This window comes from Rattus rattus, unplaced genomic scaffold (assembly GCF_011064425.1).
Source record: "Rattus rattus isolate New Zealand unplaced genomic scaffold, Rrattus_CSIRO_v1 PGA_scaffold_77, whole genome shotgun sequence".
Taxonomy (NCBI): domain Eukaryota; kingdom Metazoa; phylum Chordata; class Mammalia; order Rodentia; family Muridae; genus Rattus; species Rattus rattus.
The window spans coordinates 688-19,675 of NW_022651194.1; positions in this window are offsets into that span (position 1 = coordinate 688).

Here is an 18,988-nt window from a genome sequence, read left to right on the forward strand (position 1 = left end):
GTCGATATTCAAAAGGGAAATTGGTCTGAAGTTCTCTTTCTTTGTTGGGTCTTTGTGTGGTTTAGGTATAAGAGTGATTGTGGCTTCATAGAAGGATTTCGGTAGTGATCCATCTGTTTCAATTTTGTGGAATAGTTTGGATAATATTGGTATGAGGTCTTCTATGAAGGTCTGATAGAATTCTGCACTAAACCCGTCTGGACCTGGGCTCTTTTTGGTTGGGAGATCTTTAATGACTGCTTCTATTTCCTTAGGAGTTATGGGGTTGTTTAACTGGTTTATCTGTTCCTGATTTAACTTCAGTACCCGGTATCTGTCTAGGAAATTATCCATTTCCTCTAGATTTTCAAGTTTTGTTGAATATAAGCTTTTATAGTTCTGATGATTTTTTCCTCTGAATCTGTAGTTATGTCTCCCTTTTCATTTCTGATTTTTATTAATTTGGACACCTCTCTGTGTCCTCTCGTTGAAAAATCTGGCTAAGTTTTATCTATCATTGATTTTCTCAAAGAACCAACTTTTGGTTCTGACCCAATTCCTTTCTATGGTCCTTTTTGTTTCTACTTGGTTGATTTCAGCTCTGAGTTTGATTATTTCCTGCCTTCTACTCCTCCTGGGTGTATTTGCTTCTTTTTGTTCTAGAGCTTTTTGGGTGTGCTGTCAAGCTGCTGACATATGCTCTTTCCTGTTTCTTTTCTGCAGGCACTCAAGCGCTATGGGTTTTCCTCTTAGGCGCAGCTTTCATGTGTCCCATAAGTTTTGGGTATGTTGTACCTTCATTTCATTAAATAATAAAAAGTTTTTAATTTCTTTCTTTATTTCTTCCTTTACCAGGTTATCACATTGAGTACAGCATTGTTCAATTTCACGTATATGTGGGCATTCTTCCCTTAATGTTATTGAAGACCAGCTTTAGGCCGTGGTGGTCCGATAGCACGCATGGGATTATTTCTATCTTTCTGTACCTGTTGAGGCCCGTTTTTTGACCAATTATATGGTCAATTTTGGAGAAAGTACCATGAGGAGCTGAGAAGAAGGTATATCCTTTTGCATTAGGATAGAACGTTCTATAAATATCCGTTAAGTCCATTTGGCTCATGACTTCTCTTAGTCTGTCTCGTCTCTGTTTAATTTCTGTTTCCATGATCTGTCCATTGATGATTAGGGGGGTGTTGAAATCTCTACTATTATTGTGTGAGGTGCAATGTGTGTTTTGAGGCTTTAGTAAAAGGTTTCTTTTACGTATGTGATTGCCCTTGTATTTGGGGCATAGATATTTAGGATTGAGTTCATCTTGGTGGATTTTCCTTTGATGAATATGAAGTGTCCTTCCTTATCTTTTTGATGACTTTTAGTTGAAAATTGATTTTATTTGATATTAGAATAGCTACTCCAGCTTGCTTCTTCCGACCATTTGCTTGGAAAGTTGTTTTCCAGCCTTTCACTCTGAGGTAGTGTCTGTCTTTGTCTCTGAGGTGTGTTTCCTGTAGGCAGCAGAATGCAGGGTCCTCGTTGCATATCCAGTTTGTTAATCTATGTCTTCTTATTGGGGAGTTGAGGACATTGATGTTGAGAGATATTAAGGAATAGTGATTATTGCTTCCTGTTATATTCATATTTGGATGTGAGGTTATGTTTGTGTGCTTTTCTTCTCTTTGTTTTGTTGCCAAGACGATTAGTTTCTTGCTTCTTCTAGGGTAGCTTGCCTCCTTATGTTGGGCTTTACCATTTATTATCCTTTGTAGTGCTGGATTTGAGAAAGATATTGTGTAAATTTGGTTTTGTCATGGAATATCTTGGTTTCTCCATCTATATTAATTGAGAGTTTTGCAGGATACAGTAACCTGGGCTGTATTTGTGTTCTCTTAGGGTCTGTATGACATCAGTCAGGATCTTTGGCCTTCATAGTTTCTGGCGAAAAAGTCTGGTGTGATTCTGATGGGGTCTGCTTTTATATGTTATTTGACCTTTTTTCCTTACTGCTTTTAATATTCTTTCTTTATTTTGTCGTTTGGTGTTTTGACTATTATGATGGGAGGTGTTTCTTTTCTGGTCAATCTATTTGGAGTTCTGTAGGCTTCTTGTATGCCTATGGTATCTCTTTTTTTTAGGTTGGGAAGTTTTTTCTTTATGATTTTATTGAAAGATATTACTGGTCCTTTGGCTGAAGTCTTCACTCTCTTCTCTACCTATTATCCTTGGGTTTGATCTTCTCATTGAGTCCTGGATTTCCTGTATGTTTTTGGACCAGTAGCTTTTCTGCTTTACATTATCTTTGACAGTTAGTCAATGATTTCTATGAATCTTCTGCTCCTGAGATTCTCTCTTCCATCTCTTGTATTCTGTTGGTGAAGCTAAATATCTACAACTCCTTGTCTCTTCTTTTGGTTTTTCTATATCCAGGTTGTTTCATGTTTTCTTTCTTGTTGCTTCTATTTCATTTTTAATTCCTTTTAACTGTTTTGATTGTGTTTTCCTGGAATTCTTTCAGGGATTTTTGTCTCCTCTATGGGCTTCTACTTGTTTTTATTTATGTTTTCCAGGATTTTTCTTTCAGGCATTTTGTTGATTGTTCTCTGAATTTTTCAAGGCTTTTCTACTTGTTCTCTAAAGGGTTTCTTCACTTCTTTCTTGAAGTCCTCCATCTTCATGATCAAATATGATTTTGAAACTAGATCTTGCTTTTCTGGTGTGTTTGGAAATTCCATGTTTGTTTGATGGGAAATTGGGCTCAATGGTGCCATGTAGTCTTGGTTTCTGTTGCTTGGGTTCCTGTACTTTTGCCTCTCGCCATCAGATTATCTCTAGTGTTACTTTGTTCTGCTATTTCTGACAGTGGCTAAACTGTCCTATAAGCCTGTGTGTAAGGAGTGCTATGGACCTGTTTTCCTCTTTTCTTTCAGCCAGTTGTGGAGACAGTGTTCTGCTTTCGGGTGTGTAGGTTTTCCTCTCTACAGGTCTTCAGCTGTTCCTGTGGGCCTGTGTCTTGAGTTCACCAGGCATGTCACTTGCAGCAGAAAAGTTGGTCTTACCTGTGGTCCCGAGGCTCAAGTTCGCTCGCGGGGTGCTGCCTTCTAGCTCTCTGCGGCGGGAGGAACCAGGAAGATCTGTGCCCCCGTTTCTGGGAGCTTCTGTGCACCAGCGTTCCAGATGGCGTTTGGTGTTTTCCTCTGGCGTCCGAGATGTGTGTGCAGAGTGCAGTCTCTTCTGATTTCCCAGGCGTGTCTGCCTCTCTGAAGGTTTAGCTCTCCCTCCCACGGGATTTGGGTGCAGAGAACTGTTTATCCAGCCTGTTTCCTTCAGGTTCTGAGGTGTCTCAGGCATGGGGGTCCTGCGGCTCCTGGGCCCTACCCCAGGAACAGGGCCTTATACAGTTTCTCCTTGAGCCAGGGATGTGGGCAGGGGTCGGCAGTGTTGGTGGTCTCTTCCGCTCTGCAGCCTCAGGAGTGCCCACCTGACCAGGCGGTGAGGTCTCTCTCCCACGGGGTCTGGGAGCAGAGAGCTGCTGCGGGCCGGGATCCGCGGGTGTGGGACTTCCGGTAAACACAGGACGTGCCCGGTCCTAGAGGAATTCTGCCTCTGTGTGTCCCGAGTTCACCAGGAAGGTATCGTGCAGCAGAAAAGTTGGTCTTACCTGTGGTCCCGAGGCTCAAGTTTGCTTATGGGGTGCTGCCCACGAGCTCTCTGTGGAGGCAGCAACCAGGAAGATCTGCGCCGCCCTTTCCCGGAGCTTCAGTGCATACTGGTGGACTTCTAATTGGATAGATGTTTAGCTTTTCTCTCCTTACCACCTGAGTTCATAAATAGGTGGCTGGGAATGCAATTTTCTTCAGAAGGCAGGCATAGATGTATCATACACTAGGACAGTAGGCAATTGAAATACGACTGAGTATTGAGGATTGAGCTATACTAGGGAACATAAAAGTAATTGCACATTTAATATCAGGTTTTTTGTCATGAACAAATACAGGAGCAGAGGATTCCATATATTTAACATATAACATAGTTTTGGACTTACATTTTCCTCTCCTTCAACTTCCCATAGATATTTCTAGATTATATGTATATATTATATGTATAAGATATATATATATATATGCATGAATAGCACTTGAAACTCAGCAGAAGAATCAGTGCAATGATGGTGCAATTTACCTTATTATAAAAGAATGTGTTTTCCAAACCATTATCTGACATAGGGATCATATCCATAACATAAGACCCAATATATCTTATTCTTCAGAAATACGCTTCATATTTGAATAAATGCTTAAAATAATTGTACAATAATTATCAAAAAGTACATGAAAAATACTAAACCCACAAAACATTGGTGAAGTTTAAATACAAATGACAATATTTATACTGTGTTTCTGGAAAAAAGAAACTTAGTATACAGTTGTTTGGACTAAATTGTAATATAGCTGTTATAGAAATTGATGTAGAAATTAAAATCTGAAATCACTTGTGATTGAATTGTACCACTGAAGGAATATGTACCTGAATTAATCTATCTGTATATTCCTGTGATACCTTCATTAAATGAGTTTATCTTCTAACTGTTCACAATATCCATGTTACAAAATGGGACGAATAATATATAGAGACACTAGATCTTTATTTAACCATGAAAAAAGCAAATTTACATCATTGGATGGATATTGATGAAGCTAGATATCATTGTCCCAATTGAAAATTCAGAAGTATGAAGACAAATATCCAAATCTTATGAAAATAAGCAACTACTGTTTGTTTGATTTTAAGCCTCTTCTATAGAAGGAAGTTAGATGTCATATTATAAACACGGTCAAATTTTCCCATGACTCACAGGGCATAGAGAAAATCCTACAATTCCTGTTTTGCTAAATGGACATTTTGTCAAACTTCCTTCCAATTCTTATTGTTTTTGTCCATAGATTAGAGCTTTCATGAGCTGTGGTCAGAGAAATGTATAGGTGTACTGTGCAACAATTACTGCATATATGTGTAACTGGTATAAGTGCTAAGACCGTTAGAAGAAGAATGCTGAGCATAAGGCTGGGGAAACATTGCAGAAAAGGAGAAGGGACAATGTGAGGAAAGTGAGGATGCAATTGTGTCTTCTGGACATGACACAGTTATTGGACCTATGGACTCACGGCATCTACACTCGTATGCACAAGTCCTGCACATGGTTAAGACATAAAGAATAGGCAACATCCCAGTAGGCAGTACTCAGTGAAACAATGGATTACAAAGAAAAGGAAAATATAAAGAACATGAAAATGGAAAAAGAATATATCTGGAAAGAGTAGAACCAAGTTAAGGATAGGTGTGATCAAGGTACATTGTATATATGTATGAAGAATAAATAAAAATTCTAAAATAAGATAAAATTCTGAAAATCTATTAAGAATTTTTGTATCCTCTGCAAGTCACTTTTTTCCCCTAAAAGTAGAATAGAGTATCCTAACTTTTGGTAAGTTGCAGGAAGGTCAGTGAAAAAGGTAGAATTACATTAGTTCAGTGCGGTGTAAATATCAAACTGGGGTCATTAATCTGTACAGTTAACTTATATCACCGGTTCAAATAAAATAAAATTAAAAACACTGTGTAATGATCACCAAAACCAAACTGCACACTAGAGAGGAAAATACAGCCGAAAAAATGCCCTGTTCTTAAACTCAACCATTTTAATCTTTGAATTTCTGAATACCTGTGAATAAAAAAGGTCTAACCTGATACACAACATGTAATATGGTGTCTTTGTGACTTTTATGGTAAGTCTTTCAGTGTTGCACATTGCCTTCATTATGTCATTCATTTTAAAAATCCTAGGACACCAAGATCTAAAATCCATAGGATTTGGTCCAGACAGCCATGGATTGCACTCTGTCCATGATAACTTTATATATATTAGATAAATTCTGAAAGGCAATTTGCTGCCTCACAAAATTAATTTGATTCATTGCTATGGTTATGATAATGATTTCTTGTAGAATAGTTATAAATTTCGCATGACAAAATTTGCTTTCTCTTCTGGTGGTTTGTGGGCTACTGATGAGCTTAAACCTCCTCCTTCCCAACATAGCACTTACTATAGATTATTTTTCACTGTTGATCTTATATATACTAAACATAGGAAAAACACTGAAAATAGTATGGACTTTGTTTTCTGTCCCAAACTTTCTTTTTTGACTTCTTCTTCATCATCTTCATCACCACCACCATCATCAATGCCATCATCACCATCATCATCTAATTTACATGAAACTGAAGTTGTAATTTTGTTACACCAACAATGAAATGAGAAGTATTCTGCTTGAAGCAGAGATATTGATGAACACTAAGTCCTGTACAGTCATTTTAGTGTTATAAATGCATTGCCAAATTTGCTTCAGATGATTGATTGAAATGCTAGCGCTCTTTACAACAGGGTTTGAGAGTCCCTTAGTGAGAGAATGGTCTTTTACAGCAAGACCTTCATTAACAGACTTTGATTTAACCCATGTACCAACAAAGTGAAATTGTCCCAGAAAGAAAATAGTGCCTCTCCAGAAACAGCTTTTATCCACTGATACACATCTACTTCTATTTCTTAATTGTCATGTTGATATGGGCTTAGGATACAATATGTTCTGATTTATTAATGATATTTTAGTACTATTTGAGTTAATTGTGAAAATTTCAATGGAACATACATGTTCCATGATTGTATCCCATACAACTTTTAATTTGATCTGAAGAGTTTCATGATAACTAAAGTATGAAAAATGTATATCTTCCGATTGAAAATTTGTAACATCCATCACGTGAAATCCCACTGTACCTCAATGGATTGATGTCTCTGAAAGCATTTAAGGACTCTCCTACTGAATTACTTTAAGTGTGCAGAAGCTTCACTCTCGTAGTTGCAGTTCCAGGTTGGCTGTAAACAAATCACTTTCTATGAGTTGGAAAGTGATTAAAACTGATATATGAAACTAGTTAGGACTTTGAGAAAAGGCAGCAGACAGGCCATAGAAAGTATGTTTTTAAAATTCTTTTCTCAAAATTAGACTTTTTATGCAATATATTTTATTACGGTTCTCTTCGCTCTATTTCTCCCCCTTCTTCTATACCTCTCTTGCCACCTGTATCTACACTCCTTCTGACTCTCAGTAGAAAACAGTCATCTAAGCGATAAAAATTACATAAAAGTTAATGAACTGGTGTAGAACAAAACAAGCCGATAGAAAAAAGCCAATAAAAAGCACAAGAATCAGGAACAGACACAGAGATCCAGTCTTCCATTCAAATACTAAAGAATTCCATGGAAACATAAAACATAAACCAGGAAACAATATATATATATATACAAAATATATACAAAAATATACAGAGTAACAATTAATAGATAATTAAACAAATTAAAAAAGGAAATAGAAATTGTGAAGGAAATGTCCTAACAGATTATGAGACAAGTATTCTCCAAAGATAATGCTGAGTTCCCTTAGTGCTTTTTATGCATTCTACCCTTAAAATTAGTTTGTGAATGCCGTGAGAGTCCCTTGGAGAAAAGTATGTTTTCATTTTCAAATGATTACCCATTGGAAATAATTTCTGGTTTAGAGATAAGGTGATGTTCAGGGCATGGCTTCTTTCAATGGCTAATTAATAGGTAACGTGATCTGTGAGGTGCTGTCTTCTGAGCATTATTCAGTGGTAACACTCAGGAAGTCGTAATAGTTACATCTATCTGAACAGACCCTAAATTATACTGACCCTGCCTATTCAAAGTAAATAAGGGCAGTGCTGGAAAATAAAAAATGATGTAGCCACTGCTGTCTTACTCGTGGTTGAATGTATAGCTTCACGCCCATGTTCACCGAAAAGGCTTAGGTTATATCCAGGAGGTAATGAAGCAAAATATAAAGATATGCACGTGCTATCAGGATTTAGTCCAAAGAGGTTATGTTGGTTGGGGAGGATGAGGTTGGGAGTGTAGAGGGCTTCCATGCATGTATTGTGCATGTATGGAATTGTCAAAGAATAACTTACTTTCTTAAAACTTCTAAATGTAATCACCAAGAAAGTTTGGGAGATATTCTTTCAAGTCTGCTCTATTTCTTTCAAAAATTAGGTCTCATTGTGTAGCTCAAATTGTCCTAGAACTCCCACTGTTCTGTCTCCTGTCTCCCATGTTCTTGTTGCAGGTTTACTCAACATTGACAAAATTATAGAATATATGTAAATCTTCTGTTTATTAAGTTTGATTACATATTACAATATTCTGTCATTTGTTTTTCATTTAAAAATATATCTTGAATACATATGCATGTGGAATTTCTTCATGGAATATCATGCATTTAATAAATGGTAGTATACTTATTTGTTTAAATAATAACCTAATTGTGCCATTCAGATTATTTTCATTTTCATTAACTGAAGTTCAATACAGACAATCAGCACTCAGAACACAGACTCAGGCACTGTACTCAATGGTGATTACTTACATTATATTTTGTATAAATTACAAAACACATTGTTGGAATGATGTCAAGGCTGTTAAGTAGTGTAATACTTGTATAAATACTGCCAAATTTCCATTTCAGAAGACTATAATAAATATATATTGCTATCAATTTTATATGAGAACCCATACTATACCATTCAAAATTAAATGGTACATATATTTTAAAAAGTCTCTGACTTCTGTCAGTTCTTTAATTAGGGGAAGGATTGAAGAAGTTGAAGGGGAGGGCAACCTCTATAGCAAGACCAGCAGTCAGGACTAATCTGGACTGGTGATATCTCCCAGACACTGAGCCACCAACCATGAAGGATACACAAGGAGATCTGAGGCCCTGACACATGTATAGCAGAGGGCTGCTTAGTCTGGCCTAATCCATGAGAGACTTGAGGCCCCAGGGATAATGGTGCCTGGCAGGGTCTGGGGAGCATCCTCTTCGAGTCAGGAGAGGAAGAGGTGGAATGGGATGAGGAACTGTGGGAGGGGACATGGTACAATGGCAGGAATGTAAATAAATAAAATAAATTTTAAAATAGTTTCACTCATAATTTCAAATGCTAGTTTCTTTTTAACATCTACATTGCAATTCAATCGTGAAGTTTAGCATTTTTGCTTACTGAACTGTGTAAGCATTAATCCTGAATTTATTCTTCATACTATTTGGGATTTTCTCCATTCTTATTACTTTGCATCAATTGTGTCTGCATATGTTGAATGCTTAGTATTCATAATATGTGCACAAAATACATTCATTAATCCTTTTTTTTTTTGGTTCTTTTTTTCAGATCTGTGGACCAAACCCAGTGCCTTGCGCTTCCTGGGCAAGCACTCTACCACTTAGCTAAATCCCCAACCCTCATTAATCTTTTTTTTTAATTTAATGATCTGTTATGTGTGAACGCCTATGTATAGAATTGTGCACATGAACACAGGAACCTGGGGAGACCAGGAGATGTCAGATGCCCTGGAGCTGCTTTTACAGCTCCTTGCAGGTGGCTTCATGGGTGTTGGAAACTGAATGTGATTTCTCTAAAGAGTAGTAAGTGCTCTTAACCGCTAAGCTAATACTACAGTACTTATTCCATAATAAAAATCAACCTATTTATCATTTTCTCATGTATTTTAGGGTATCTTTGAATTTGAGACATCTTGCCACATTCTAGGTGCTGAGACTATATTCAGGCATTATTTTTTCCAGTTTTCTATCCTTTATCATCGTAAGATGTGTTGGATTAAATATGTTAATATTATGCAGTAAATCTTTCAAACATTTACTTATAGAATCTTGGGTTAGTGTCTATTTCTTTCCTCTGCAATGACTATTTTAATTTTACAGTTTGAAGTTCTCTCTTTCTTTGCACAATCCATCTGATGTGTTTTTGCTTTCACATAAAAAGAAGTAAAAGTTTTTTAGTTTTTCTTTGAATAGTTATTATAGTAAGAAAATGTGTTGAATTTCCTATTTTAAAGCCAATACAATACATTATTTCTTCAAAATGTTCCTAAAGTTTTGTTTTTTTTCTTTTTCTTCTTATTATTGTTCTCAATATTCTCATTATTAATATTCTGTGTAAGTTTTATGTGTTCAGGTCATGTAGTGATTATGGAAATCTTTAAAACATATATGTGTAGGTATCAAATTTAGGTACTTGTTTTTTCATGGCATGAAATTTTATCTGCTCGGCCACCCTACTGGAACACACTATAAAAGTTTAAGGTGACATATAGCTCCAGGCTGTTTTTATATACACAATGTTTTCATCATTTGGCTTTTAATAAATATTTTTTGATTATTCTAATATATTTTATTTTCCATGTCCGCTTGGTATCTCTAGTACACTTATTTTAATATTTAATTAATAATTTAATCATAATTATTATGCTTTTAGTACCAAGGTAGTATGAAATTATGTTAGATACAATTGAATACATGCAATTAGTTACCTAAAGCATGAAGCTTGGTACAAAATTTTGTTCATTATTCCTATGCATTAGCATAGGGCAGAGATATTTCATTGTTATAAACCTGATGCCAATTTTATACAGTATGACAGCGACCAACTACATGTGACTTTTAATCACATAAAAGGAGTTAGGATTATATTATTAAATTATATTTCCTCAACATCAATACATTAATTTAACGTGCTATAGCAGGAAAAAGTTTAATTTCCTTTTGATAGGTTAAGTCTAAATTTAATTTTTACATTTTCCTGCCTATCACAAAGTCACTATTCTTATACAGAAAGATGTGCCAGGCACAGGTCTAATTTCTAGTTTAACATGTAATTACAATCAAAATTCTTGTCAGTTTCAAGGGATTGTTCACATCATGCCTGTAAAACACAATGATCAACGTGGCAGCATAACCATAAGGGCAGTGCAGTAGTATAAATAGCTGGGTGATAGCCAACAGATCTCTAATTTTGCTTAAGTCCTGTTCAATGTATATGGATGGTACTGGTAATTTATCCACATATATAAGGCTATTGAAGCTGAGGTTATGGGGGGAAATGTACAGCCCCTTACTTACTTTTGCCAGAATCATACCTAGCAACAATCATAGCCATGTGTCCTGATATACAGAATTAATTACAGTCTCTGCAGCAAAGATCACAGTAAAAATCCCAGCCATTCAAAATGCAGGATAGAAATTTCAAGTCCAGTTCAATGGCTCTATCTAAAAAAATGTCACTTGATTCACGGCAGAGGAACATTGCAGAAGAGGGGTCGAGAAGATTGTAAGAGACTAAAGTTTACTATGAGATGGTGTCACAATGCAACACCAGACATTTCCCTTATAACATCTCACTAACATGATTGACTAAACCATAGCTGAGGAAGAGAGGAAATAGGGAAGAATTAAAGTTTAGTTTTCTTTCTGTTTCAACTTCTTCTTCTTCTTCTTCTTCTTCTTCTTCTTCTTCTTCTTCTTCTTCTTCTTCTTCTTCTTCTTCTTCTTCTTCTTTCTCTTCTTCTCTTCTCTCCCTCTCTCCCTCCTCCTCCCCCTCTCCCACTCCCATCCTCCATCCCCTCTCCCCCCTTCTCCCTCTCCTCGTTGGCTATTTCCTATTTACATTTTGAATGTTATTCCCTTTCCAGTTTTCCAGTCCACAAGCCCCTTAGCCTTTCCTCCTACAGTTCTATAACAGTGTTCATATCCCCAACCATGGCCTCCCCACACCTCCCAAATTCCCCTACACTGGGGGTCCAACCTTGGCAGAAACAAGAGTTTCTCATTCCATTGTTTTCAGAAAGGCCATCCTTTGCTACATATGCAGTTGGAACCATGTGTCAGTCTACCTATACTCTTTCTGTTGTGCTTTGGTCCCTGGAAGCTCTGGTTGATTGGCATTGTTATTATTATGGGGTTGCAAATCCCTTCAGCTCTTTCAATCCTTTCTCTAATTTCTCCAACAGGGGACTGATTCTTGGTTCAGTAGTTTGAAGATGGCATTTGCCTCTGTATTTGACATATTCTGGTTGTGTCTCTCAGGAGGGATCAATATCCAGTTATTGTCAGGCTGCTCTTCTTTCCCTCATCCATCTTATCTAGTTTTGGTGACTGCACATGTATGGGCTACATGTGAGCCAGGCTCTGTATGGCAGGTCCTTCAGTCTTTGTTATAAACTTTGCATCCTTATCCCCTCCTATTGGTATTTTGTTTCCCTTTTAAAGAAGAAATGAAGCATCTGCATTTTACTAATCCTTCTTGAGTTTCATGTGGTCTTGGCATTGCATGACAGGTAATTCAAGCTTTTTGGCTAATATCTGCTTATCAATGAATGCATATCAAGTGTGTTTTTCTGTGACTCAATAACATCACTCAGAATGATATTTTCTAGTTCATTTTATTTGACTATGAATTTCATAAAGTCATTGTTTTAATAGCTGAGTAATATTCTACTGTGTAGATGGACCAAATTTCTGTATCCATTCCTCTGTTGAAGGGCATCTGGGTTCTTTCCAGCTTCTGGCTCTTTTAAATAAGGCTGCTATGATCAGAGCTGAATATATTTCACTGTTGTACGTTGGACCATCTTTTAGGTATATGACCAAGAGAGGTATCGTTGAGTCCTAGGTCATGGAATGTCCAATTTTTTTGAGGGACCTTCAGAGTGATTTTCAGAAGGGATGTTCAAGTCTGGAATCCCACCAACAATGGAGGAGTGTTCCTCTTTCCCCACATCTTCAGCAGCATCTGCTGTCACCTGAGATTTATATCTCAGCCATTCTGACTGGTATGAGGTGGAATCCCAGATTTGTTTTGATTTGAATTTCCCTAATGATTAAGGATGTTGATTTTATTTAGGTGTTTTTTGTCCCTATGATAACCTTCAGCTGAGAATGTCTTGTAACTCACTATAACCCATGTTTTAGTAGGGTACTTTTGCTTTTCAGAATTTAACTTCTTGAGTTCTTTGTATATTTTGGATATTACACAGTATCAGATATAGGATTGGTAAAAATCTTTTCCCAATCTGTTGATTGCAGTTTTGTCCGAATGACAGTGTCTTTTGCCTTACAGAAGCTTTGCTGTTTCTTGAGGTCCTATTTGTCAATTCTTGATCTTAGAGCATAAGTCACTGGTGTTTTTGTTTGGAAATTTTCTCCAGTGCCCATGTGTTCAAGACTCTTCAAAACTTTTTCTCCTTTCATTTGAGTGTATCTGGTTTGATGTGGAGGTCCTTGATTCGCTTGGGCTTAACTTTTGTACATGGTCATAAGAATGGGATAATTTGCCTTCTTCTACATTCTGGCTTCCAGTTGAAACAGCCCTAGTTTTGGAAAATGCTATGTTTCTTCCTTTTGAAAGTTTTGTCTCCTTTGTCAAAGATCAACTTATAGGTGTGTGGGTTCATTTCTGGGTCTTCAATTCTATTCCACTTATCCATCTGTCTGTCTCTGTACCAACACCAAGCAGTTTTTATCACTGTTGCTCTGTAATACTGCTTGAGTTGTGGGGTGATGATTCCCCAGAAGTTCTTTTATTGTTGAGGATAGTTTTCACTATCCTGGCTTTTTCTTGATCCAAATGAATTTGCACATTGCTCTTTCTATCTCTATTAAAGAATTGAGTTGGAATTTTGATGGAGAATGCATTGAATGTGTAGATTGCTTTTGGCAAAATGGTCATCTTTACTATATTAATACTGTCAATCCATGAGCATGGAAGCTCTTTCTATCTTCTGAGCCCTTCTTCAATTTCTTTCTTCAGATATTTGAACTTCTTCTCACACAGATCATTCAATTGCTTGGTTAAACTCACAACAAGTTATTTTATATTATTTGGGACTATTGTGAAGTGTGTGAATTCAGTATTTTCTTTCTTGGACTGTTTATGGATACATTGAAGAGAGCAAGGCTCCAGGTATGTTTGAGTTAATTTTATACCCTGACACTTTACTGAAGTTGTTTATGGGTTAAGAAGTTCTCTGGTGGAACTTTTGGGAACAATTAAGTGTACTATCTTATCATGTGCAAATAGTGATATTTTGATCTCTTCCCTTCCAATTTGTATCCCTTTGTCTTCCATTTGCTGTCTGATTGCTCTGGCTTTGACACGGAGCCCTGTTTTGAATAAGTAGGGAGAGAGTGGGCAGCCTTGTGTACCAGCTGATTTTAGTGAGATTGCTTCAAGTTTCTCTCCATTTAGTTTGATCTTAGCTAGAGGTTTGCTGTATATTTCTGTCACTATGTTGAGATATTGGCCTTCAATTCCTGATCATTCCATGACTTTTATTCTGTATTGTTTTTGAATTTTGTCAAATGCTTTCTCTGCATCTAATTAAATGATCATGTGTCCTTATCTTTGAGTTTGTTACATGTTGGATCACATTAATGGTTTTCTGTATATTAAAACATCCCTGCATCCCTGATCATGACGGATGAATGTTTTGATGTTATTTGGATTTGGTTTGCAAGAATTTTATTGAATATTTTTGCATCAATATTCATAAGGGAAATTGGTCTGAAGTTCTCTTTCTTTGTTTGGTCTTTGTGTGGTTTAGGTATAAGAGTATTTGTGGCTTCATAGAAGCAATTTGGTAGTGCTCTGTTTCAATTTTGTGGACTAGTTTGGACAGTATTTTTATGAGGTCTTCTGTGACGGTATAACAAAATGCTGCACGGAACCCATCTGGAACTGGGAACTTTTTGGTTGGGAGACCTTTAATAACTGCTTTTATTTATTTAGGATTTATGGCATTATTTAGATGGTTTATTTGTTCCTGATTTAACGTTGGTATCTGGTATCTGTCTACAAAATTGTCGATTGCCTTCATATTTTCCAGTTTTCTTGAATATAGACTTTTATAGTGGAATCTGAGGTTTTTGTAATTTCTTCAAATTCTGTTGTTATATCTCCCTTTTCATTTCTTATTTTGTTAATTTGGATACTGTCTCTGTGAGCTCTGGTTAGTCTGGCTAAGGGCTTATATATCTTGTTGTTTTTCTCAAAGAAACAGCTTCTCGTGTTGTTGATTCTTTGTACAGTCCCTTTTGTTTCTATTTGGTTGATTTCTGCTCTGAATTTGATTAGTTCCTGGCTTCTACCCCTCTTTTTTTTTTTTTTTTTTTTTTTTTTTTTTTTTTTTTTTTTTTTTTTTTTTTTTTTTTTTTTTTTTTTTTTTTTTTTTTTTTTTTTTTTTTTTTTTTTTTTTTTTTTTTTTTTTTTTTTTTTTTTTTTTTTTTTTTTTTTTTTTTTTTTTTTTTTTTTTTTTTTTTTTTTTTTTTTTTTTTTTTTTTTTTTTTTTTTTTTTTTTTTTTTTTTTTTTTTTTTTTTTTTTTTTTTTTTTTTTTTTTTTTTTTTTTTTTTTTTTTTTTTTTTTTTTTTTTTTTTTTTTTTTTTTTTTTTTTTTTTTTTTTTTTTTTTTTTTTTTTTTTTTTTTTTTTTTTTCTTTACTTATTTCTTTTTGTTCTAGAGCTTTAAGGTGTGCTGTCAAGCTGCTAATATATTTCTAATATATTGCTAATATGTTTCTTCTCCTAAGCTCTCAGATATATAAATTTTCCTCTTAGCACAGCTATCATTGTGTCACATATATTTGGGAATGTTGTATCTTCATTTTTGTTAAGTTCTCTTTAATTCCTTTCTTTATTTCTTCCTTGACCAAGTTGTCATAGAGTAGAGCATTATTCAACTTCCATGTATATGTGAGCTTTCTGTCATTATTGTTTTTGTTTAAGATCAGTCTTAGTGTGTGGTGATCTTATAGAATGCATGGTTATTTCTATCTTCCTGTCTTGAGGCCTGTTTGTGACCGATTATGGTTAATTTTGGAGAAGGTTCCATGAGGTTCTGAGAAGAATGTATATCCTTTATTTGTAGGATGGAATGTTCTATAAATATTTGTTAAATCCATTTGGTTCATAACTTCTGTTAGTTTCTCTACATATCTGTTGAATTTCTGTTTCCATGATCTCTCCAGTGATGAAAGTGAGGTGTTGAAATCTCCTACTATTATCTTGTGCAGTGTAATGCATGTTTTGAGCTTTAGTAAGGTTTCTTTTATGAATGCAGGTGCCCTTTCATTTGGAGCATAGATACATACGATTGAGAGTTTATCTTGGTGGGTTTTTCCTTTGATGAATGTGAACTCATCATCCTCTTTATCCTCCATGTCATTCCTTATCATTTTTAAAGACTTTTGGTTGAAAGTCAATTTTATTTGACATTAGAATCCAACTTCAGCTTACTTCTTCAGGCAATTTCCTTGGATATTTGTTTTCCAGCCATGTACTCTGAGGTAGAATCCATCTTTGTCTTTGTGGTTTGTTTCCTGCCTACAGAAAAATGCTCGATACTGTTTATGTATCCATTCTGTGAGTCTGTGTCTGTCCATTGGGGAATTGAGCCCATTGATGTTGAGAGATATTAAGGATAAATGATGGTCACTTCCTTTTATTTTTCTTGTTAAAGGTAGAATTATGTTTGTTTGTCTCTGTTTTGAATTCATTGCAAGGAAATTATATTCTTGCTTTCAGTATATACATTTTCTCTCCTGTGTTGGAGTTTTCCATCTATTGTCTTTTCTAGGACTGGATTGTCTGAACGATATTTCATAAATTTGGTTTTTTCATGTAATATCTTGATTTCTCTGTCTATATTAATTGAAAGTTTTACTGGATACAGTAACCTGGTCTGGCAATTGTGCCCTCTTAGGATCTATTTGACATCTGTCCAGGATATTCTCACTTTCATAGTCTCTAGTGAGAAGTCTTGTGTAATTCCTATAGGTCTGACTATATATGTCACTTCACCTTTTCCCTTACTGCTTTTAATATTCTCTCTTTGTTTTGTGCAGTTGGTGTTCTGACTATTATGTGATGGGAGATATTTCTCTTCTGCTCCAATCTATTTGGAGTTCTTTGGGCTACTTGTTTTTAATGGGCATCTCTTTCTTTAGGTTAGGGAAGTTTTCTATGTAACTTTGTTGAAGATATTTATTGGCCTTTTAAGTTGGGAGTCATCTTTTTCTTCTATACCTATTAACCTTAGGTTTGATCTTTTCAATGTGTCCTGGATTTCCTGTATGTTTTGGGCCAGGAACTTTTTGTTTTCCATTATCTTCATCAGTTGTGTTGATGATTTCTATGGAATCTTCTGCCCCTGAGATTCCTCTTCTATCTCTTTCATTCTGTTGGTGATTCTTGAATCTACCCCTCCTTGTCTCTTCCTTTGTTTTTCTATCTCCATATTTCTCAACTTTGTGCTTCCTTTATTCTTTCTATTTTCTATTTTCAAGTCAGCCAAGTGTTTGGACATGTTTCCTGTAATTCTTTCATGGAATTTTGTTTTTCCTCTCTAAAGGCTTCTACTTGTTCACTTGTGTTTTTCCTGCATTTTTCAAAAGAAATTCTTAGAAGTTTCTCTTAAATTCCTCCATCATTATCTACAATTGTGATTTTAAATCTAAATCTTGCTTTTCTGGTGTGTTTAAATATCCAGTATTTTCTTTGGTGATATAACTGGGCTCTGTTTACCCCAAGTAGTATTGGTTTTTGTTGCTTATGTGTCTACACCCCTAGTCATTGGGTTGTTTCTGGTGTTTTCTTGTCTTGCTGCTTCTGAGAGTGACTTGACCCTCCTGTAGGCCTCTGTGTCATTACTGTTGTAGAACTGTTTTCCTCTTTACTTTCAGCCTTTCCGGGGAACAGATGTTCTGATTTCATGTGTGTAAGCACTCCTGTAGACCTTTCTCCAGATCTAGGCACAAGCAGGAATCAAAAGATACTGCCCCTGATTGCTCCTGTATGTCCTTGCCCTCCAAGGGCAAAGTTGGCTCTGTGCAATACCCTCTTGAGTCTGTAATGTGGGGAGGTGGGTATTCTCCCCTGACTTTTCAGGAATATCCACACTCCTGAGGGTCCAGCTTTCTCCCCCATGGGATTTGGGTACAGGGAACTGTTTGGCCATTCAGTGCTATCCTGGGTGCAGAGCAGAACCAGGGGTACAGGTGGCTGACTGTTCCTATATCCCAGTGTCCAGAGGCACTGTTCAATTTCTCCTTGCACCAGGGAGGTGAGCTGAGGTGCACAGATATTTCGATCTGGCCTGCGACCTCAGGACTTCTTGTGAATCATTTTTATTCTACAAATTTAAATGTAAATATAACATTCTTGTTCTTGAGTTAATTTTCTGGAAATTTAACTGAGAGAGCAAGGTCTTACTGTCTAAGTAGAGAGCTACCTATAAAAATACAGAAACTACTAATGAAAAGGAAGTTTCTTTAAAAATATTTGAAATTTAGAAAGTATTCATTTTCTGTTTTGTCTGTGGGAAAGTTATTTATTTATTTATTGTTTCTTTGCTTTAATATGGAGAAATATTTACAGTACATCAAAATAAGTGTGAAATGCATCCAAATAGAATCCTCTTAATTCCAGCAATCTTTCTACAAGAGCAGAGTCCACTGAATGGTCTGTAAAACAGACCTCCTGCTTCATAATTGTCAGAGCTTTAAGTCTGTCCTATGCTCTCTACACTTAGATTTTTATAAATTTTTCATGAATGGTTGCAGATCTAATCTAATAGATCTAATAATCTATTTTACCTGACTATGTCCCCTGCCCCCACAAGAAAATCATGTATTGTTTTTCTTTTTTTGTTGTTCTTGTTGTTTTGGGGAGCTGTGTTTTCCAGTATCCCCAATAGAAAATTAATCTAGTGATCAATTAGTGAACAGAAATGAAAATTATGTGTTGTGATGAGAAACTCCCCAAAATAGAGTTTACACAAAGTGAAATCTAAAATGTTTGTGGATAGACATACACACATGCTCATGACCCATGTAGCTGACAAGCATTCAACAGCAGATCAACTTAAGTGATTTGGGAAATAAACTTAATTCACACAGAAGCAAATTCATAGGGAATACATTTTTTTCTTAGCTGCATTTATAAGTGACCAAATGGTGAAAAGGATGTAAAGAAATACTGTTACCCTTCATTGCTGTTTGTACTAACTTTTTAATTCATGTACAATCTCCATGTGA